The sequence below is a fragment of the Ranitomeya variabilis genome, chromosome 2 (assembly GCF_051348905.1).
Source record: "Ranitomeya variabilis isolate aRanVar5 chromosome 2, aRanVar5.hap1, whole genome shotgun sequence".
Lineage (NCBI taxonomy): Eukaryota > Metazoa > Chordata > Amphibia > Anura > Dendrobatidae > Ranitomeya > Ranitomeya variabilis.
Window position 1 is genome coordinate 677,918,194 of NC_135233.1, and position 23,710 is coordinate 677,941,903.

Sequence of the window (23,710 nt, forward strand, 5' to 3'; positions counted from 1 at the left end):
CCAAGTCAAATTTAGCAACTATTTTTTAAGTGTAGCAGGGCACATTATCTTGCTGAAATAGGCCACTGCAACTTGGTAATACAACAGGGACTGAAAACAAAGACTGTTGCTGCAGTAGATAGACTATTCTTAATATACTTGCCAGCACTAGCTCCAAGCCGATTAGTCATAATGTTGGTAATACTGTTGCCTTGAAGGGGTACATAATTGTGCCTAAATGTTTTCAGATTGACATAAATTTTGGTTTGCACAAACTTCGCTGCTTCATTGTTTTTTGATCTTTTAGTCATATGTTTCAATGGTTACTGAAGTACAATTATAAGCATTTTATAAGTTTTTATACTTGTATTAACAATTACCGTATATACTCGAGTATAAGCCGAGATTTTCAGCCCAAATTTTTGGGCTGAAAGTGCCCCTCTCGGCTTATACTCGAGTCACGGTCGGCGGTGGGGTCGGCGGGTGAGGGGGAGAGAGGATTGTCGCATACTCACCTAGTCCTGACGCTCCCCCTGCCTGTCACACTGTCTTCGGGTGCCGCAGCTCTTCCCCTGTTCAGCGGTCACGTGGGACCGCTCATTAGAGAAATGATTATGGACTCCACTCCCATAGGGGCGGAGCCACCTATTCATTTCTCTAATCAGCGGTGCCGGTGACCGCTGACAGAGGAAGAGCTGCGGCACCCGAAGACAGTGTGACAGGCAGGGGGAGCGCCAGGAGCGCCGGGACTAGGTGAGTATTTTATATTCACCTGTCCACATTCCACCCGCCGGGCGCCGCTCTGTCTTCGCGTCCTCTTGTTCTGACTGTTCAGGTCAGAGGGCGCGATGACGCATATAGTGTGCGCGCCGCCCTCTGCCTGATCAGTCAGTGCGGAGAGACGCCGGGACGGGACGCTGAGGAGCTGCAAGCAAGAGAGGTGAGTATGTGTTTTTTTTTTTATTGCAGCAGCAGCAGCAGCGTTATATATGGCACAGATTTATGTGGAGCATCTATGGGGCAACGGTGCAGAGCTGTTATGGTTCTCAATGGCAAGAGAACATAGCCCAGCAAACATAAGTACTAGCTCTTGGAAGGATGGAAACTAAACTGACCATGAACTAAACCTGCCGCACAACTAACAGTAGCCGGGTAGCGTTGCCTACGTTTTTTATCCCTAGACGCCCAGCGCCGGCCGGAGGACTAACTAATCCTGGCAGAGGAAAATATAGTCCTGGCTCACCTCTAGAGAAATTACCCCGATAGGCAGACAGAGGCCCCCACATATATTGGAGGTGATTTTAGATGAAATGACAAACGTAGTATGAAAATAGGTTTAGCAAAATTGAGGTCCGCTTACTAGATAGCAGGAAGACAGAAAGGGCACTTTCATGGTCAGCTGAAAACCCTATCAAAACGCCATCCTGAAATTACTTTAAGACTCTAGTATTAACTCATAACATCAGAGTGGCAATTTCAGATCACAAGAGCTTTCCAGACACAGAAACGAAACTACAGCTGTGAACTGGAACAAAATGCAAAAACAAACGAGGACTAAAGTCCAACTTAGCTGGGAGTTGTCTAGCAGCAGGAACATGCACAGAAAGGCTTCTGATTACAATGTTGACCGGCATGGAAGTGACAGAGGAGCAAGGTTAAATAGCGACTCCCACATCCTGATGGAAACAGGTGAACAGAGGGGATGATGCACACCAGTTCAATTCCACCAGTGGCCACCGGGGGAGCCCAAAATCCAATTTCACAACAGTACCCCCCCCTCAAGGAGGGGGCACCGAACCCTCACCAGAACCACCAGGGCGATCAGGATGAGCCCTATGAAAGGCACGGACCAGATCGGAGGCATGAACATCAGAGGCAGTCACCCAAGAATTATCCTCCTGACCGTATCCCTTCCATTTGACCAGATACTGGAGTTTCCGTCTGGAAACCCGGGAGTCCAAGATTTTTTCCACAACGTACTCCAACTCGCCCTCAACCAACACCGGAGCAGGAGGCTCAACGGAAGGCACAACCGGTACCTCATACCTGCGCAACAATGACCGATGAAAAACATTATGAATAGAAAAAGATGCAGGGAGGTCCAAACGGAAGGACACAGGGTTAAGAATCTCCAATATCTTGTACGGGCCAATGAACCGAGGCTTAAACTTAGGAGAAGAAACCCTCATAGGGACAAAACGAGAAGACAACCACACCAAGTCCCCAACACAAAGCCGAGGACCAACCCGACGCCGGCGGTTGGCAAAAAGCTGAGTCTTCTCCTGGGACAACTTCAAATTGTCCACTACCTGCCCCCAAATCTTATGCAACCTCTCCACCACAGCATCCACTCCAGGACAATCCGAAGATTCCACCTGACCAGAAGAAAATCGAGGATGAAACCCCGAATTACAGAAAAAAGGAGACACCAAGGTGGCAGAGCTGGCCCGATTATTGAGGGCAAACTCCGCTAAAGGCAAAAAAGCAACCCAATCATCCTGATCTGCAGACACAAAACACCTCAAATATGTCTCCAAGGTCTGATTCGTCCGCTCGGTCTGGCCATTAGTCTGAGGATGGAAAGCAGACGAGAAAGACAAATCTATGCCCATCCTAGCACAGAATGCTCGCCAAAATCTAGACACGAATTGGGTTCCTCTGTCAGAAACGATATTCTCCGGAATACCATGCAAACGGACCACATTTTGAAAAAACAGAGGAACCAACTCGGAAGAAGAAGGCAACTTAGGCAGGGGAACCAAATGGACCATCTTAGAGAAACGGTCACACACCACCCAGATGACAGACATCTTCTGAGAAACAGGAAGATCCGAAATAAAATCCATCGAGATGTGCGTCCAGGGCCTCTTCGGGATAGGCAAGGGCAACAACAATCCACTAGCCCGAGAACAACAAGGCTTGGCCCGAGCACAAACGTCACAAGACTGCACAAAGCCTCGCACATCTCGAGACAGGGAAGGCCACCAGAAGGACCTTGCCACCAAATCCCTGGTACCAAAGATTCCAGGATGACCTGTCAACGCAGAAGAATGAACCTCAGAAATGACTTTACTGGTCCAATCATCAGGAACAAACAGTCTACCAGGTGGGCAACGATCAGGTCTATCCGCCTGAAACTCCTGCAAGGCCCGCCGCAGGTCTGGAGAAACGGCAGACAATATCACTCCATCCTTAAGGATACCTGTAGGTTCAGAGTTACCAGGGGAGTCAGGCTCAAAACTCCTAGAAAGGGCATCCGCCTTAACATTCTTAGAACCCGGCAGGTAGGACACCACAAAATTAAACCGAGAGAAAAACAACGACCAGCGCGCCTGTCTAGGATTCAGGCGTCTGGCGGACTCAAGATAAATTAGATTTTTGTGGTCAGTCAATACCACCACCTGATGTCTAGCCCCCTCAAGCCAATGACGCCACTCCTCAAAAGCCCACTTCATGGCCAAAAGCTCCCGATTCCCAACATCATAATTCCGCTCGGCGGGCGAAAATTTACGCGAGAAAAAGGCACAAGGTCTCATCACGGAACAATCGGAACTTCTCTGCGACAAAACCGCCCCAGCTCCGATTTCAGAAGCGTCGACCTCAACCTGAAAAGGAAGAGCAACATCAGGCTGACGCAACACAGGGGCGGAAGAAAAGCGGCGCTTAAGCTCCCGAAAGGCCTCCACAGCAGCAGGGGACCAATCAGCAACATCAGCACCCTTCTTAGTCAAATCAGTCAATGGTTTAACAACATCAGAAAAACCAGCAATAAATCGACGATAAAAGTTAGCAAAGCCCAAAAATTTCTGAAGACTCTTAAGAGAAGAAGGTTGCGTCCAATCACAAATAGCCTGAACCTTGACAGGATCCATCTCGATGGAAGAGGGGGAAAAAATATATCCCAAAAAGGAAATCTTTTGAACCCCAAAAACGCACTTAGAACCCTTCACACACAAGGAATTAGACCGCAAAACCTGAAAAACCCTCCTGACCTGCTGGACATGAGAGTCCCAGTCATCCGAAAAAATCAAAATATCATCCAGATACACAATCATAAATTTATCCAAATAATCACGGAAAATGTCATGCATAAAGGACTGAAAGACTGAAGGGGCATTTGAAAGACCAAAAGGCATCACCAAATACTCAAAGTGGCCCTCGGGCGTATTAAATGCGGTCTTCCACTCATCCCCCTGCTTAATTCGCACCAAATTATACGCCCCACGGAGATCTATCTTAGAGAACCACTTGGCCCCCTTTATGCGAGCAAACAAATCAGTCAGCAGTGGCAACGGATATTGATATTTAACCGTGATTTTATTCAAAAGCCGATAATCAATACACGGCCTCAAAGAGCCATCTTTCTTAGCCACAAAGAAAAAACCGGCTCCTAAGGGAGATGACGAAGGACGAATATGTCCCTTTTCCAAGGACTCCTTTATATATTCTCGCATAGCAGCATGTTCAGGCACAGACAGATTAAATAAACGACCCTTAGGGTATTTACTACCCGGAATCAAATCTATGGCACAATCGCACTCCCGGTGCGGAGGTAATGAACCAAGCTTAGGTTCTTCAAAAACGTCACGATATTCAGTCAAGAATTCAGGAATCTCAGAGGGAATAGATGATGAAATGGAAACCACAGGTACGTCCCCATGCGTCCCCTTACATCCCCAGCTTAACACAGACATAGCTTTCCAGTCAAGGACTGGGTTATGAGATTGCAGCCATGGCAATCCAAGCACCAACACATCATGTAGGTTATACAGCACAAGAAAGCGAATAATCTCCTGATGATCCGGATTAATCCGCATAGTTACTTGTGTCCAGTATTGTGGTTTATTACTAGCCAATGGGGTGGAGTCAATCCCCTTCAGGGGTATAGGAGTTTCAAGAGGCTCCAAATCATACCCACAGCGTTTGGCAAAGGACCAATCCATAAGACTCAAAGCGGCGCCAGAGTCGACATAGGCATCCGCGGTAATAGATGATAAAGAACAAATCAGGGTCACAGATAGAATAAACTTAGACTGTAAAGTGCCAATTGAAACAGACTTATCAAGCTTCTTAGTACGCTTAGAGCATGCTGATATAACATGAGTTGAATCACCGCAATAGAAGCACAACCCATTTTTTCGTCTTAAATTCTGCCGTTCACTTCTGGACAGAATTCTATCACATTGCATATTCTCTGGCGTCTTCTCAGTAGACACCGCCAAATGGTGCACAGGTTTGCGCTCCCGCAGACGCCTATCGATCTGGATAGCCATTGTCATGGACTCATTCAGACCCGCAGGCACAGGGAACCCCACCATAACATCCTTAATGGCATCAGAGAGACCCTCTCTGAAATTCGCCGCCAGGGCGCACTCATTCCACTGAGTAAGCACAGCCCATTTACGGAATTTCTGGCAGTATATTTCAGCTTCGTCTTGCCCCTGAGATAGGGACATCAAGGCCTTTTCCGCCTGAAGCTCTAACTGAGGTTCCTCATAAAGCAACCCCAAGGCCAGAAAAAACGCATCCACATTGAGCAACGCAGGATCCCCTGGAGCCAATGCAAAAGCCCAATCCTGAGGGTCGCCCCGGAGCAAGGAAATCACAATCCTGACCTGCTGAGCAGGATCTCCAGCAGAGCGAGATTTCAGGGACAAAAACAACTTGCAATTATTTTTGAAATTTTGAAAGCAAGATCTATTCCCCGAGAAAAATTCAGGCAAAGGAATTCTAGGTTCAGATATAGGAACATGAACAACAAAATCTTGTAAATTTTGAACTTTCGTGGTGAGATTATTCAAACCTGCAGCTAAACTCTGAATATCCATTTTAAACAGGTGAACACAGAGCCATTCCAGGATTAGAAGGAGAGAGAGAGAGAGAAAGGCTGCAATATAGGCAGACTTGCAAGAGATTCAATTACAAGCACACTCAGAACTGAAGGGAAGGGAAAAAAAAAAAAATCTTCAGCAGACTTCTCTTTTCTCTCCTTTCTCTGTCAATTAATTTAACCCTTTGGGGCCGGTCAAACTGTTATGGTTCTCAATGGCAAGAGAACATAGCCCAGCAAACATAAGTACTAGCTCTTGGAAGGATGGAAACTAAACTGACCATGAACTAAACCTGCCGCACAACTAACAGTAGCCGGGTAGCGTTGCCTACGTTTTTTATCCCTAGACGCCCAGCGCCGGCCGGAGGACTAACTAATCCTGGCAGAGGAAAATATAGTCCTGGCTCACCTCTAGAGAAATTACCCCGATAGGCAGACAGAGGCCCCCACATATATTGGCGGTGATTTTAGATGAAATGACAAACGTAGTATGAAAATAGGTTTAGCAAAATTGAGGTCCGCTTACTAGATAGCAGGAAGACAGAAAGGGCACTTTCATGGTCAGCTGAAAACCCTATCAAAACGCCATCCTGAAATTACTTTAAGACTCTAGTATTAACTCATAACATCAGAGTGGCAATTTCAGATCACAAGAGCTTTCCAGACACAGAAACGAAACTACAGCTGTGAACTGGAACAAAATGCAAAAACAAACGAGGACTAAAGTCCAACTTAGCTGGGAGTTGTCTAGCAGCAGGAACATGCACAGAAAGGCTTCTGATTACAATGTTGACCGGCATGGAAGTGACAGAGGAGCAAGGTTAAATAGCGACTCCCACATCCTGATGGAAACAGGTGAACAGGGGGGATGATGCACACCAGTTCAATTCCACCAGTGGCCACCGGGGGAGCCCAAAATCCAATTTCACAACACAGAGCATTGTATATGGCACAGATTTATATGGCACATCTGTGGGGCAACGGTGCAGAGCATTATATATGGCACAGATTTATATGGCACATCTATGGGGCAACGGTGCAGAGCATTATATATGGCACAGATTTATATGGCACATCTATGGGGCAATGGTGCAGAGCACTATATATGGCACAGATTTATGTGGAGTATCTATGGGGCAACGGTGCAGAGCACTATATATGGCACAGATTTATGTGGAGTATCTATGGGGCAACGGTGCAGAGCATTGTATATGGCACAGATTTATATGGCACATCTATGGGGCAACGGTGCAGAGCATTATATATGGCACAGATTTATGTGGAGTATCTATGGGGCAACGGTGCAGAGCACTATATATGGCACAGATTTATATGGCACATCTATGGGGCAATGGTGCAGAGCACTATATATGGCACAGATTTATATGGCACATCTATGAGGCAACAATGAACAGTGCAGAGCATATAAGGCACAGCTTAATAACGAGCATCTATGGGGCCATAATGAACAGTGCAGAGCATATATGGCACTGCTTTATATGGAGCATCTATGGGGCCATAATTAACGGTGCAGAGCATTGTATATGGGGCATCTATGGGGCCATAATGAATGGTGCAGAGCATTATATATGGCACAGCATTATAAGGAGCATCTATGGGGCCCTAATGAACGGTGCAGAGCATTCTATATAGCACAGCTATATATGGAGCATCTATAGGGCAACAATCAACGGTATGGAGCATTATATATGGCACAGCTTTATATGGAACCTCCTTTGGGGCAATAATGAACGGTATGGAGCATCTATTTTTATTTTTGAAATTCACCGGTAGCTGCTGTATTTTCCACCCTAGGCTTATACTCGAGTCAATAAGTTTTCCCAGTTTTTTGTGGCAAAATTAGGGGGGTCGGCTTATACTCGGATCGGCTTATACTCGAGTATATACGGTATATCAAGTTTATGCAAAGACTCTAATATTTACAGTGTTTACCCGTATTTTTCAAGACTTCTGAAATCTGCTCAGGCATGCCGGATAATAGCTTCTGGGCTAAATCAGTACTTGGAGTTTATACCAATTTCTGTGTTTTTCTTTTTTCACTCACTTTTTGAGGATTGACCACAGGTTCTCAATGGGATTGAGACCTGGGAAGTTTCCTGACAATGGACCCAAAGTTTCAATGTTTTGTTCACTGAGCCACTTTTCGCTATGTGGCATGGTGCTCCATCATGCTGGAAAAAGCATTGTTCATCAGCAAATTGCTCCTGGATGGTTGGTACATATTGCTCTTTGAGAATGTTTAGATACCTTTCTTTATTCCTGACAGTGTTCTTGTGTAAGTGGGCCCACTCTCTTGGATGAAAAGCAACTCCACACATTAATGGTTTCAAGATGCTTCACTGTTGTCATGACACAGGACTCATGGTAGTTCTCACCTTTTCTTCTCCGGACAATCATTCTTCCTTATCTCCCAAACAGTCTAAAGGCCCCGTCTCACTAAGCGATTTACCAACGATCACGACCAGCGATACGACCTGGCCGTGATCGTTGGTAAGTCGCTGTGTGGTCGCTGGGGAGCTGTCACACAGACAGCTCTCTCCAGCGACCAACGATCAGGGGAACGACTTCGGCATCGTTGAAACTGTCTTCAACGATGCCGAAGTCCCCCTGCAGCACCCGGGTAACCAGGGTAAACATCGGGTTACTAAGCGCAGGGCCGCGCTTAGTAACCCGATGTTTACCCTGGTTACCAAAAAAAACAAACAGTACATACTCGCCTTTCGGTGTCCAGGTCCCTTGCCGTCTGCTTCCTGCTCTGACTGAGTGCCGCCGTACACTGAGAGCAGAGCGCAGCGGTGACGTCACTGCTGTGCTCTCACTTCTCACTGTACGGCCGGCAGTCAGTGAGAGCAGGAAGCAGACGGCAAGGGACCTGGACACCGAAAGGCGAGTATGTACTGTTTGTTTTTTTTGGTAACCAGGGTAAACATCGGGTTACTAAGCGCGGCCCTGCGCTTAGTAACCCGATGTTTACCCTGGTTACCAGTGAAGACATCGCTGGATCGGTGTCACACACACCGATTCAGCGATGTCAGCGGGGCCTCAACGACCAAAAAAAGGTCCAGGCCATTCCGACACGACCAGCGATCTCGCAGCAGGGGCCTGATCGCTGGTACGTGTCACACATAGCGAGATCGCTATGGAGGTCGCTGTTGCGTCACAAAACTTGTGACTCAGCAGCGATCTCGCTAGCGATCTCGCTATGTGAGACGGGGCCTTAAAGGGAACTTCATCAGAGAAAATAACTTAACTTCAGTCCTCTGGAGTCCAAAACATGAACTTCCTACAGAATGTTAGTCTGTTTATGATGCTTTTTTTTTTGGAAATAACTTTGCTGCTCTTTTTGACACCAGGCCTCCCTTCAAAAGATATCACTCAGTGCGTGTGAAGAAGATGCACTGACACCAGCCTGCTGCCATTTCTAAGGAACTAGTGTTCAGCTGATCATGTTGCTGAATCCTCCTAATCCTGATATAGATCCTGGCACTAGCTGAATTTTCTTGGGCACCCTAAAGCCTTCATCAGACCCTTGAACCACTGGCTGTGAAGTTCTTGATGATCTGATAAATAGTTGATTTAGGGGACGTCTTGCAAGTATTAATGTCCTTGCCTGTAAATATCTTTGGCTGCAAATAAAAAATGACTGCATGTGTTTCCTTGGATGTAACGTGTAACCAAATTTAACAGAAGAAGACAATGATTTCAAGTACCAACTCCCTTTTAAGGATCCAGCCTGCTCCTATAATTCAATCAGCATAAGGCTGGAGTCACACTAGCGATTTTAAAATGTGTCCGATTTTGATGCAGGAGAGTTGGACAAGTGTAATGCAAGTGTCATGCGTTTTTTTATGCGAGTATAATCCACTTATTCATACTTAGCATCCAATTTACATCCGAATGCAGTGTGATTGCTATAAAACTGCAATGCAATTTTAACATGAGCTATTACAGAGAGCAATTCTCTATGTCATTTACACATTGTTTTCAAAGGAAATATTCTTCAAAACATATATATATATATATATATATATATATATATATATATATATATATATATATATATATATATATATATATTAGATAGATAGATAGATACAAAGAATAAAAGACAGCAATTCATCTGCTGTGGACAGTTAAATCGCAGAGTGACAGGTTAGAATAGAATAGATAGAATAGATAAACAAATAGAATACAGAGATATACAGATGTCAGTGACACATATATATATATTGAGAAATGCTCAGTGTGAGCCGAAACGTCGCCCAGACTTGTGGGTCTGAATAAAGTTCATCTTTTTTCCACATTGGAAAATATGGAGTGCTGCCTTCATTTCAAATTTTTGTTTATATATATATATATATATATATATATATATATATATATATATATATATATATATATAGACATATATATATATATATATATATATATATATATATATATATATATATATATATATACACTCACCGGCCACTTTATTAGGTACACCTGTCCAACTTCTTGTTAACACTTAATTTCTAATCAGCCAATCACATGGCGGCAACTCAGTGCATTTAGGCATGTAGACATGGTCAAGACAATCTCCTGCAGTTCAAACCGAGCATCAGTATGGGGAAGAAAGGTGATTTGAGTGCCTTTGAACATGGCATGGTTGTTGGTGCCAGAAGGGCTGGTCTGAGTATTTCAGAAACTGCTGATCTACTGGGATTTTCACGCACAACCATCTCTAGGGTTTACAGAGAATGGTCCGAAAAAGAAAAAAAATCCAGTGAGCGGCAGTTCTGTGGGCGGAAATGCCTTGTTGATGCCAGAGGTCAGAGGAGAATGGGCAGACTGGTTCGAGCTGATAGAAAGGCAACAGTGACTCAAATCGCCACCCATTACAACCAAGGTAGGCCTAAGAGCATCTCTGAACGCACAGTGCGTCGAACTTTGAGGCAGATGGGCTACAGCAGCAGAAGACCACACCGGGTACCACTCCTTTCAGCTAAGAACAGGAAACTGAGGCTACAATTTGTCCAAGCTCATCGAAATTGGACAGTAGAAGATTGGAAAAATGTTGCTTGGTCTGATGAGTCTCGATTTCTGCTGCGACATTCGGATGGTAGGGTCAGAATTTGGCGTAAACAACATGAAAGCATGGATCCATCCTGCCTTGTATGGAGCATCTTTGGGATGTGCAGCTGACAAATCTGCGGCAACTGTGTGATGCCATCATGTCAATATGGACCAAAATCTCTGAGGAATGCTTCCAGCACCTTGTTGAATCTATGCCACGAAGAATTGAGGCAGTTCTGAAGGCAAAAGGGGGTCCAACCCGTTACTAGCATGGTGTACCTAATAAAGTGGCCGGTGAGTGTATATATATATATATATGTAAAAGCCAGCAATTCATCTGCCGTGTATTGTAAAATCACTGCAGGAGCCGGTAGGATAGAACAGATGGATTACATACAGTAAATACAAATAGAAGAGGTAGATATATAGATGTCTATGACAAATACAATTAGTGCAGTATGTGTGCAGCTTCATGTACATGTATTTAATGAATAAAAGATTATTTTTCGGAAAAAAAATTACATGGCCTTCCGCGCAATTTTTGTAACCAGCAGAGAGAAAGCGGACGTCTTGGGGCAGATGTTTATAGCCTGGGAAATGAGTAATACCCATGGAGCTTTCCAAGCTATTAATATCAGCTCACAACTGTATACTTAGCCTTTACTAGCTATTAAAATGGGGGGACCCCCCAAAAAAATGACGTGGGGTCCCCCTATAATTAATAACCAGCAAAGACTATGCAGACAGCTGGGGGCTGATATTAATAGCCTAGGAAGGGGCCAGGGATACTGGCTTCCCCCCAGGCTAAAAACATCAGCTCTCAGCCACCCCAGAAAAGGCGCATCTCTAAGATGCGCCAATTCTGGCACTTAGCCTCACTTTTCCTACTTGCCCTATAGCGGTGGCAAGTGTGGTGATAGTTGGGGGAGGTTGATGTTACCTTTGTATTTTTAGGTGACATCAAGCCCCAAGCTTAGTAATGGAGTGGCATCAATAAGATACTCCCATTACTAACCCCATAGTCACATTGTAAGAAAACACAGACACCCAGAAAATAGTCCTTTAATTGAAAGAATGACACAGACTGCTTTAATATTCTTAATAAACCATACTTACGACCTCGCCCCTTCCCCCGATGCCCTCAAATTTGCAAAAGAGGTGAAAAAACAAACAACAATATTCCTCACCTTTCCGGAGAGATGCATTTAATCCATTTGTCCCAAGACAAGTCTAGCTCTGCTACATCTAGATGGCAGGCTGCATCAATACATGATGCATCTATACAGCCTGTCATCAAGCAAACACGTGCTCAGTGTCTGCCGGTGAACTGCTATTCCCTGTCTGAGGGCACCCCGAGCGTGAGAAAGTTCTCCTGCTCGCGTTGCCATCTGAAAGGTCCTGCGAGTTGCAGAAGGAGCTGAGGACATTGTGGGGCGTCTGCAGGTGAAACCCGCAGGAAAAGTATTCTTTTTGCACTTATCTTTGTTTTGTTTTCCTTTAAACCAGGAAGGCTCTGCTTATTTTTCCTGAACCCTGCTTTGGTCTATGCTGACTATAATAAACCAGCAGGTAATTTACTACCAAAAATGTTCCTGTGTCTACCTTAAGAAGCAGCTGAGCATGTCAGGCCCCCACAATATATATACTGTGTATATATATATATATATATATATATATATATATATATATATATATATATATATTTATATATATATATATACTGTATATATATACAGTATGGACCAAAAGTTTGGACACACCTTCTCATTTCAAGATTTTTCTGTTTTTTCATGACTATGAAAATTGTACATTCACACTGAAGGCTTCAAAACTATGAATTAACACATGTGGAATTATATACTTAACAAAAAAGTGTGAAACAACTGAAATTATGTCTTATATTCTAGGTTATTCATAGTAGCCACATTTTGCTTTGATGACTACTTTGCACACTCTTGGCATTCACTTGAGGAGCTTCAAGAGGTAGTCACCAGGAATGGTTTTCACTTCACAGGTGTGCCCTGTCAGGTTTAATAAGTGGGATTTCTTGCCTTATAAATGGTGTTGGGAACATCAGTTATGTTGTGCAGAAGTCTGGTGGATACACAGCTGATAGTCCTACTGAATAGACTGTTAGAATTTGTATTATGGCAGGAAAAAAGCAGCTAAGTAAAGGAAAACGAGTGGCCATCATTACTTTAAGAAATGAAGGTCAGTCAGTCTGAAAAATTGGGAAAACTTTGAAAGTGTCCCCAAGTGCAGTGGCAAAAACCATCAAGCGCTACAAAGAAACTGGCTCACATGAGGACCGCCCCAGGAAAGGAAGACCAAGAGTCACCTCTGCTTCTTAGGATAAGTTTATCTGAGTGACCAGCCTCAGAAATCGCAGGTTAACAGCAGCTCAGATTAGAGACCAGGTGAATGCCACACAGAGTTCTAGCAGCAGACACATCTCTACAACAACTGTTAAGAGGAGACTTCGTGCAGCAGGCCTTCATGGTAAAATAGCTGCTAGGAAACCACTGCTAAGGACAGGCAACAAGCAGAAGAGATTTGTTTGGGCTAAAGAACCCAAGGAATGGACATTAGACCAGTGGAAATCTGTGCTTTGGTATGATGAGTCCAAATTTGAGATCTTTGGTTCCAACCAACGTGTCTTTGTGCGATGCAGAAAAGGTGAACAGATGGACTCTACATGCCTGGTTCCCACTGTGAAGCATGGAGGAGGAGGTGTGATGGTGTGGGGGTGCTTTGCTGGTGACACTGTTGGGGATTTATTCAAAATTGAAGGCATACTGAACCAGCATGGCTACCACAGCATCTTGAAGCGGCATGCTATTCCATCCGGTTTGCGTTTAGTTGGACCATCATTTATTTTTCAACAGGACAATGACTCCAAACACACCTCCAAGCTGTGTAAGGACTATTTGACCAAGGAGAGTGATGGGGTGCTACGCCAGATGACCTGGCCTCCACAGTCACCAGACCCGAACCCAGTCAAGAGGGTTTGGGGTGAGCTGGACTGTAGAGTGAAGGCAAAAGGGCCAACAAGTGCTACGCATCTCTGGGAACTCCTTCAAGATTGTTGGCAGACCATTCCCGGTGACTACCTCTTGAAGCTCATCAAGAGAATGCCAAGAGTGTGCAAAGCAGTCATCAAAGCAAAACGTGGCTACTTTGAAGAACCTAGAATATAAGGCATAATTTCAGTTGTTTCACACTTTTTTGTTAAGTATATAATTCCACATGTGTTAATTCATAGTTTTGATGCCTTTAGTGTGAATGTACAATTTTCATAGTCATGACAATACAGAAAAATCTTTAAATGAGAAGGTGTGTCCAAACTTTTGGTCTGTACTGTATATATATATATATATATATATATATATATATATATATATATATTAACGTGATTTTATTGCACACAAGTACGATTCCAATTCAAAAAAAGTTGAGATGCTGTACAGAAGAAAAGATTTCAATGATTTGAAAATTTTGTTGTCAGGGCCAGTTTTAGATAAATTCTAACATGTACTATAATAAAGAAACATTTATGGTACTATAAGAAAGCAGGAGGTATGGTCTTGGATAACAGATATATGCCAGACAGATAAGTGCCACCGAGGTGGTTGACTTTAGTAATGTAAAGTCTGCACCAGTAACACTAGTGTCATGATTTCCCCTATCTGTGTGTCTGGATGCAGTCGATGGCAGTTCAGCTGTCCACTCTAGGGCAGGGGCATGCTGAGCTGCCAATATGGTGATGGACAAGTCAGTTGTCCAATCGGAGGCTGGGGCATGCTGGATTGTCAGTGTGGTTAAGTTACTGCCAAGCTGTCCAATCAGGTCCAGGCCATGCAGGGTTTCCTCCATGTGTCTCCTGTTCGGAGTTATTACCTAGCTATTTACCTGGCCTTAATACCTGGCTATTTAGATGTCCATCTGCCTTCAATTAGTTCCAGTTGTAGCTTTAAGTTCAGTGGTGTTTTTGTGCCTTGTATTCCTGTGCTCCTTCTCATATCTATTGTTACCCTACTTCTGACCTTGCTTTTGACCATCCATTTGCCTAGCCCCTTTATCTTGAGCCACTACCTTTCAGGAATTATGAATTTGGACTGTGGCCTGAATATGCCCTTGTCTTACCCCTATGTTTATGACAAGATATATTGGTATCTGACCCTGGACCTCTTGACTACTCAGCCTAATTATAGCTGATGGGTTAGCTCAACAGAGTGGAGTTTGGGCTGGAGCTGAAGAGAGGTATTTGTTTGGTGAACAGTTTTATACTCCTCAAGATGATACTGCCTGGAATGCTGAGATGGTGTGACGCAAGTCACTACTCATGGACAAGCCGTGAGGCTGGGTAGACAAGGGGTCCGGGGTCAGATTCCAAGATGGCTAGTCATAAAAAAAGATGTAAGGCAGATGTGCAGTCAGGTCACAGTCCAAGGTCATAATTCCAGGAAGGCAGCTGATCAAGACAAAGGGGTAGGCAAGCTGATGGTCAGAGGCAAGGTCCAAGATCAAGCAGCAATAACTGAGATAAAACACTGAAGAACAAGGAAAACATGCACCACCGAGGTAAGGCTACAACTGGCACTAGTCAAAGGCAGCCAGCCAGCTAAATAGCCAGGGAATAGCTCAGAACAGGAGACATCTGTAGGAAACCCAGCATGCCCCGAGCCTGATTGGGTGACTGGACTGTCACTAACAACACTGACAGCTCAGCATGCCCCTGCCCCAGATTGGACGGCTGAGCAGTCTATCACAATACTGATAGCTCAGCACAGTCCAGTCTCAGATTGAATGGCTGAACTGTCTATCACAATACTAGCAGCTCAGCACGCCCCACACTCAGATTGGAAGGCTGAGCTGTCTATCAAAATACTGACAGCTTAGCACGCTCCAGCCCCAGATTGGATGGCTGAGCAGTCTATCAAAATACTGACAGCTTAGCACACTCCAGCCCCAGATTGGACGACTGAGCTGCAACTCACCACTCTGAATGGAGGAATCGTGATGTATGGCTTGTTTTTTGCATTATAGAGCTTTAATATGAATTTGTAGATTGCATGGTGAACTGTGTTCACAGACAGTAGTGGGTGCTGCAAGTATTCCTTAGCCCATGTACTGATATGCATGACTAAATCATGCCTCATTTTAAATAAGTGCTGCCTGAGGGCCATAGATCACGAGCATCCAATATTAACATTCAGCCTTGTACCTTGTACACATGGAATTCTCCAGAATCTCTCAATCATTTGGTGATATTATGTACCGTAGATGGTGGGATAGTCAAAGACTTTGCAGTTTTTCATTGAGGAATGTTTTCTGAAATTTTTAGACATAGCTGTTCACAGATTAGTGAACCTCTGACCAACCTTGCTTCTTACAGACTCTGTCTCTCTAAGGCTAGTTTCACATTTGCGTCTATGTGCGCAGCGTATCATTCGCAACCACAAACGCATGCAAAAACGCATTCAAACGCATGCTAACGCAGCGTTATTTATCCACATCAGCTTACGCGTGATGGCAATAAAACGCAGCGTATGCATGCGTTTTTGCTTGCGTTTGTGATTTTTATGCGCATGCGTTCAATATTTCCAGGAGGGCGTGTCTCAATGGGCGTGTCTCAAAACAGTTCCTGGACATGCGCAGTCCGAAGTACGCAAGCGCATTGAACGCATACGTACGCATGTTCTTGCGTACGCATTGCGTTCCCATAGACAGTAATGCGCTTTTTTAATGCACTCATCCGTATGCGCATGCCTGCGCATATTTGACTGATTTTTGACGCTTCCAAAAATGCAACATGTTGCGTTCGCCACACACTGTGAAAAAAACCCATGCGTACACCATGTTAAACATAGGTACGCTTGATGCATGCGGATCTATGGGGATTGTACGCTGCGCACACAGACGCAAATGTGAAACCAGCCTAACACACTCTTTTTATGCACCTTGTTTATATTTATGTGATTTTGATGAAAATGTACCCCCCAGTTGTTTTTCTTTAGTACCCTTTACTTTTCTAGCCATTTATTAACCATGTCCCAATATTTTGAGATATATTGCACCCATCAATTTCTAAGTGTGTTATTTTTTTCAAAAGAATTAGAAAAAGGTCTTAGTTTCACCTTCTGATCTATGTTCTACATTCTGTTGTGAATGAAATATGGCTGAAAGAGATTTCCAAATCATTGCATTCTTGTTTTCTTTACGTTACATACAGTGTTCATTCTTTATTTTAATTGGGGTTGTAATAACGCATAGAAAATACATACTGATTATTGAATTCACTGTGTGCATAGCAACCTTATCTATAAGTTTATTATGTTATTTATCCTGCTTTTTAAACGCAGGAAAAAAATATAAAAAAATAACAGTGACAAAATAGCTTTTTATCTTACTGCACAAAAATATAATGAAAAGTGATCAAAACATTTTATGTATCCCTAATTAAGACGAAAAACTTAAAAAGTTATTGCTCCCAGAATATGGTGACACAAAAATGTATTCATTTATTTAAAAAAAAATGTATTGTGGAAATAAATATAACCATAATTGTACTAACCCACGGATTAAAGTTAATAGGTCACTTTTGACAAGCGTAAAAATAAATAAAGCCTTACTGAATATATATTCAGTATATTGAATTTTTCACCTTTTGCTACCTGCCACGCATTCATTTCTGAGGATTTGTGTGGTCAATACAGTTTACAACTGGCTTGAAGGGATCTCCCAGAATAGTCTGGAGAGTTTCTGTTATTTTTAGGCCTTTTTCACTCTTGGACTCAGCCAGAAGATTAGGAATATAAGGTATGTAAAGCTAGGAAACACAACATAGTAATTAGAAAGCAGTCCTTTCACTGTGGTGCAAGTCAGGCACAACATATTGGGCGGTAAAATGGCATGTCTACGGAAACGTCCTAATTTCAGGAAAAGACCTTTGGGGTTAAATTGCTCACGTCAACTCTTGATAAATACGTTGATAAGAGTAGTTTTACAAACTGGTCATTTCTTGAATGGGTTCTCTTTTTTTTTTGAACTCCTGAAATTCACCAAATTAGACCTCAAGTCTGCATTGTACATTCAATCTTGATCCCTGTTACAGTGGGGAAAGTATGGGTAAGTATCTGATACAATGCTGTTTTTGCAAGTTTGCCCAACTGCAAAGTGTGAAGGGGCCTGTAATTTTCATCGTACACTTCAACTGTGAGAGATAGAATCTAAAAATAAAAAACTGAAAATCACATTGTATGATTTTTAAATAATTAAATTGCATTTTATTGAATCAAATAAGTATTTGATCACCTACCATCCAGCAAGAATTCTGGCTCTCACAGACATGTTACTTTTTTAGGAAGCCCTCCTACTGTGCACTTATTACCTGTATTAATTGCACCTGTTTGAACTCATTATCTGTATAAAAGACACTTGTCATCACACTCCAACCTCTCCACCATGGCCAAGATCAAAAAGCTGTCTAAGGACACCAGAGATGAAATTGTAGACCTGCACAAGGCTGTGATGGGCTACAGGACATTAGGCAAGCAGCTTAGCTTCGTAAGAAGGCAACAACTGTTGGAACAGTTATTAGAAAATGGAAGAAACACAAGATTACTATCAATTTTCCATAGTCTGGGGCTCCTATAGGACCCGTTGAAGCGTGTAAGACGCGAAACGGCCGTAGTCCTCTTTTGTTTTTTTCTGCATGTTCTGCTAACGTCTCTCCCCTATAACCTTGTCCACTTGTGCAAATGAAATAAAGGGCAAAGGTTTTTTATTTCACGGAAGATTCTAGTTGTGCGGCTGTTTTCTTCTTATTTCTGGATTACTTCACATGTGTTTTTCAGCAAGCACCTCCATACCCCGTGAATATACCATGAAGGGTGTCGTTGATTCAGAGACCATCATCTCCACCAGTTGGCTTTGTGCCATTCAATTTTTTCTTTTTTTCTTTGTAATTCCAAATATGTGTATATTTGATTTTATTTTAATTGTTTTATTTTGAATGGAGCGAAAGGGGGTGATTTGAATTTTTATATATTTTTATATTTTTAAAACCATTTTTTTACTTTTGGCATGCTTCAATAGTCTCCATGGGAGACTAGAAGCTGCCATATCTCGATCGGCTCTGCTACATACAGGTGATGATCAGATCACCTGTATGTAGCAGAAATACACACATGCTATGAGCGCCAACCACCAGGCAGCACTCACAGCAATCCGGCACTGACAACCATAGAGGTCTCCAGGAGACCTCTGTTTGTCATGCCGACCCATCGGCGACCCGCGGTCATGTGACACGGGCGCTGATGGGAGGAGGTAATGACACGCTTCCTGCACGTGCATGTTAAATGCCGCGGTCAGAGTTTGACAGCGGCATTTAACATGTTAACAGCCGCGGGTGGATCGCGATTCTACCCGCAGCTGTTAGGGGCACATGTCAGCTGATCAGATCAGCTGTCATGTGCCGGAAAAGGTGCGGGCTCATCACCAGAGCCTGCACCAAATGGGGGTAGGCATCCAATGAAGGTCTTTGTCTGTCATTGGACGTTAAAGGGTTAAAAATAAAAGTATTAAAAATAAATATATTTTGTGTCACTGCATCTATAAAAGTCCAATCCATCAAAATATAATCCATCAAAATAAAAACGTATGCTTTCCCCATTAAAAAAGATTCCTCAATCAGCTCCATAGAATGAAAACATCACAGGTCGCGGAAAATGTCAACACAAGCACTCTCCTTCCCGATTTTTTTCACAAGTTTCCTTTTTTTTTTCACGTCTAAAATAATGAGAAAAAAATGGACAATTTTGGTATCTCTGACTCATACTGACTCTAATAATTATGATGGCAAGTATTTTTTTTACCTTACAATGAACATTGTAAAAACAAAATCCAGAAAACTATGAATTGTGTGTGTTTTTTTTTTTAATTTTACCACTCTTGGAATTCTTCTCCATTTTTTTCAGTACATTATATGGTAAAATGAATGATGCCATTCAAACATACAACTTGTCACTCAAAAAACAATGAGGTCGGATGTACAAATAAAAAAATGATGGCACTTAGAAGAAGAAAACTCAAAACCGAAAATTGATCGTGGTGGAAAGAAGTTAATATAGCTGATGACTATCAGTCTTGATGCCAACAATAATCATGTAAAATAATGTAAAATAAGCTATGCATGAGATGTGCCTATGAAGGAGAAGGGGTAAATGGAAATGAGTAAAAGGAGATATGGGGACCAGCTAATGAAGGTGGGGCTTATAAGTTCTGATTTTAGGCATTAGCCAATCATCTAATCCTCGGATTATACCTGAAGCATGTTGAGTAATACATTAATTATGGTTCCTTTCCAATAGCTTTTTGAATTATCTTAAACACCTGGATCATGTTTTATTTGCACTAGCTTCCTGTTGGTAATATAAAATCTATTTATACTGTGTGGCTTTGTTGACACTACTTAAAAGGTAGACTGTGGTAACTATAGCTTGTCTGTCTTACACCTTCCCCTAATGCACCTGTGCTGACAACTATATCAAGACATCAGAAAAGAACTATGTATGTCAATGACCTTTCATACATAGCAAAACAGGTTAATATCCTCATTATAATGTAATATGTATTTCGTAGTGAACTGAAATGTAAATGTTTCATATTTGAGCATATTTTGATTTATACTACGCAGGACTGAAAATTGAGCAGAAAGTTACTTAGGAGCAAAGGTTCATCAACACAAGTGTGTTACTTTTGAACTATTAGAGCTCTTTCACATGTCCTGATATTACTGGTACCGGAAAAACTAGTACCAGAGATATCAGTATCTCTGTTGTAGAGGTTGGTACTCACACGGCTGCGGTTGAGGTAGGCACAGGAAGAGAGCGGTATTGCTGCAATGTCCAGGCAAGTTTATTCAAAGCTCATAAACCGCTCCTGATGGCAAAACAAAAATAGAGCCTTTTCTGGCACAAAGTAAAAACAGAAAGTATAAAGTCCATACAACATATAGCGGGTTCCCCCGATCAGGAGATAGTGTCTGGTTCTTAGGCCTCAGCACAGACCAACACAGGATATCCTCACATCTCCAGATCCAGACCCTGAATGAGACACTCAGTCTCAATTTTATCTGCCAAACAACGCCCCTGGAGTTGGGATATGTGAGCAGTCATTCCCACTCATCTCCTATGACTGCTCATAAAACACGGCCCTGGAATGGCCGGTAAGGGGGTGACTTGGTACGTCACGTGCCTCTCCTCCTTTGGTTGCTATGCACATGTAATGTATATACTGTGATGCTTATATAATGTGCTGTTCCCCATTGTTCATTAATGTGTGTCATGCATTGTAATGTGGTGTATTCAATATGTCTAGGATTAGGGATAAGATAGGATAGAGGTTAGTATAGGATAATAGTGGGGTTAGCTTAAGGGGGCACATTAGAGCAAGGTATAGCATAGAATAGGTTAGAATAGACAGCACAGGGGTTAAGCAGTTGGGAGGGGCGACAGAGCAGAGCAGCACAGCAGGGATATAGGAGAAACACTTCCTGATTATAGGCAGAGCCTGGGGATCTTGCCCAAGGGCAGAAAGCATGCTTCTTATAGGACAGCCTTAGGCTGCGAAGATAGAGCTGCTATGGAGAAGTGTCCTTAGGCCTTGGGACAGAGTGGATGGGCAATAGCTTAGTGGTACTATCTCTAGGAAAGATCCAGGGTCTATGACCAGGACGGGAGCAGCTATGATAGTGATTCCAGCACCTTTTCCTGTGGTAGTCGAATAAGGGGATTAGAAGGAGCTGGTGACGCAGAAAGCACAGATGGGACAAGAATTGTCCACAGATGCAGCTGGGATTACTGAGAGAAAGGAAGGAGAGGTCACAGGAGAGTTGAAGTTCGCCTGGAAGCCAGGGAAAGGACAGGAGATGAAACCTTGTTTGAAATGTGCTGCTAAAGTGTTATGTGCCTGTGTTTCCAGTAAAGTTTAAATGTTTGCAGTGGGCTGTGACTCTGCAGTGATTCTTGGAACTTGGAACCCTAAAGCCAGAATGGCAGAAACCGTAAGTGTTATGCTGCATGTGCAGCTGAAGGAACTTTATATTTCACCTGTGAGGCGCCAGGGTGAGGGAACGCTAACCCCTGTTGCCACAGCTACCACCCTGGTCCCCTTACAGGCCTAATAACTCTCTCAGCACTATACACTGTGTTCCAAATTATTATGCAAATTGGATTTGTGTTATAAAGATTTAATTGTTTTGTTTTTCATATAACCTCGTGGATGGTATTGTGTCTCATGGCTCAATGGATCACTGAAATCAATCTTAAACACATGTGATAATTAGATTTCCAGGTGATTCTAATTAAAGGAAAACTACTTAAAAATGATGTTCCACATTATTAAGCAGGCCACAGGTTTCAAGCAATATGGTAAATAAGAAGGATCTCTCTTCTGCTGAAAAGCGTTAAATAGTACATTGCCTTGGACAAGGTATGAAAACAGATATTTCACGAAAACTTAAGAGTGATCATCATACTGTGAAGAGATTTGTGACTGAAACAGAGCACAGACAGAGTTCATGCAGATAAAGGCATAATGAGGAAGGTTTCTGCCAGACATATTCATTGGATTAAGAGAGCAGCTGCCAAAATACCATTACAAAGCAGCAAAGTTATTTGAAGCTGCTGGTGCCTCTGGAGTCCCTCGAACCTCAAGGTGTAGGATCCTTCAAAGGCTTGTTGTGGTACATAAACCTACTATTCGTCCACCCCTAAACAGTGTTCACAAGCAGAAACGGTTGCAGTGGGCTCAGACATACATGAAGACTAATTGGCAAACAGTCTTGTTTACTGATGAGTGTCAAGCAACCCTGGATGGTCCAGATGGATGGAGTAGTGGATGGTTGGTGGATGGCTACCATGTCCCAACAAGGCTGCGACGTCAGCAAGGAGGTGGAGGAGTCATGTTTTTGGCCGGAATCATGGGGAAACAGCTGGTGGGGCCCTTTAAGGTTCCCAAAGGTGTGAAAATGACCTCTGCAAAGTATATAGAGTTTCTATCTTCCATGGTTTAAAAAGCAGAAACATGCCTTCAGGAGCAAAATCATCTTCATGCATCACAATGCACCATCTCATGCTGTAAATAATACCTCTGAATCATTGGTTGCTATGGGCATAAAAGGAGATATACTCATGGTGTGGCCACCATCTTCCCCTGACCTCAACCCTATAGAGAACCTTTGGAGTATCATCAAGCAAAAGATCTATGAGCCTCTCACCTAGCCAAATTAGTTCTCATGCTACGCAATGACGAGGGCCCACAGCCCGAAACACCGTGTCTGCGAATTGAGATACTGATTTGGCTTTTATCCTAAGTCATATTGCAAGACTCGTTAAAGAGTTGATTGTAACTTGTAGGATTGCTACTTCCAACAGGTGGCGCTGTAGAGTTTATGTCCTCTTTTTCTGTGAAGAGGTAATTTGCATGTCTTATTTAAAAGCACTTTTTAGAAAAGTATCTTATTTCTGTTTTTTTTGTGAGATTTATATAATGTATTATGTATTTATTTATTATTTTTTTTACCTAATGTGAACATAGACTCTATCAATGCATCTGAGCAACATGCTGGTGGTGGAAGAGCCTAAATTTCACCCTAGGGCCAACAGGACTCTAGTTATGTCAATGTATTTAACAGTGTGCAAGGTCCTATTGTAAAGCAAACACCTGACTTTATCCTTATTCCTGTTATGTAGATCCTCCAAAAAGCTTGTTAAACTTTATATTACTATAAGGGAGAGTATTTTATATACATATTGTAGA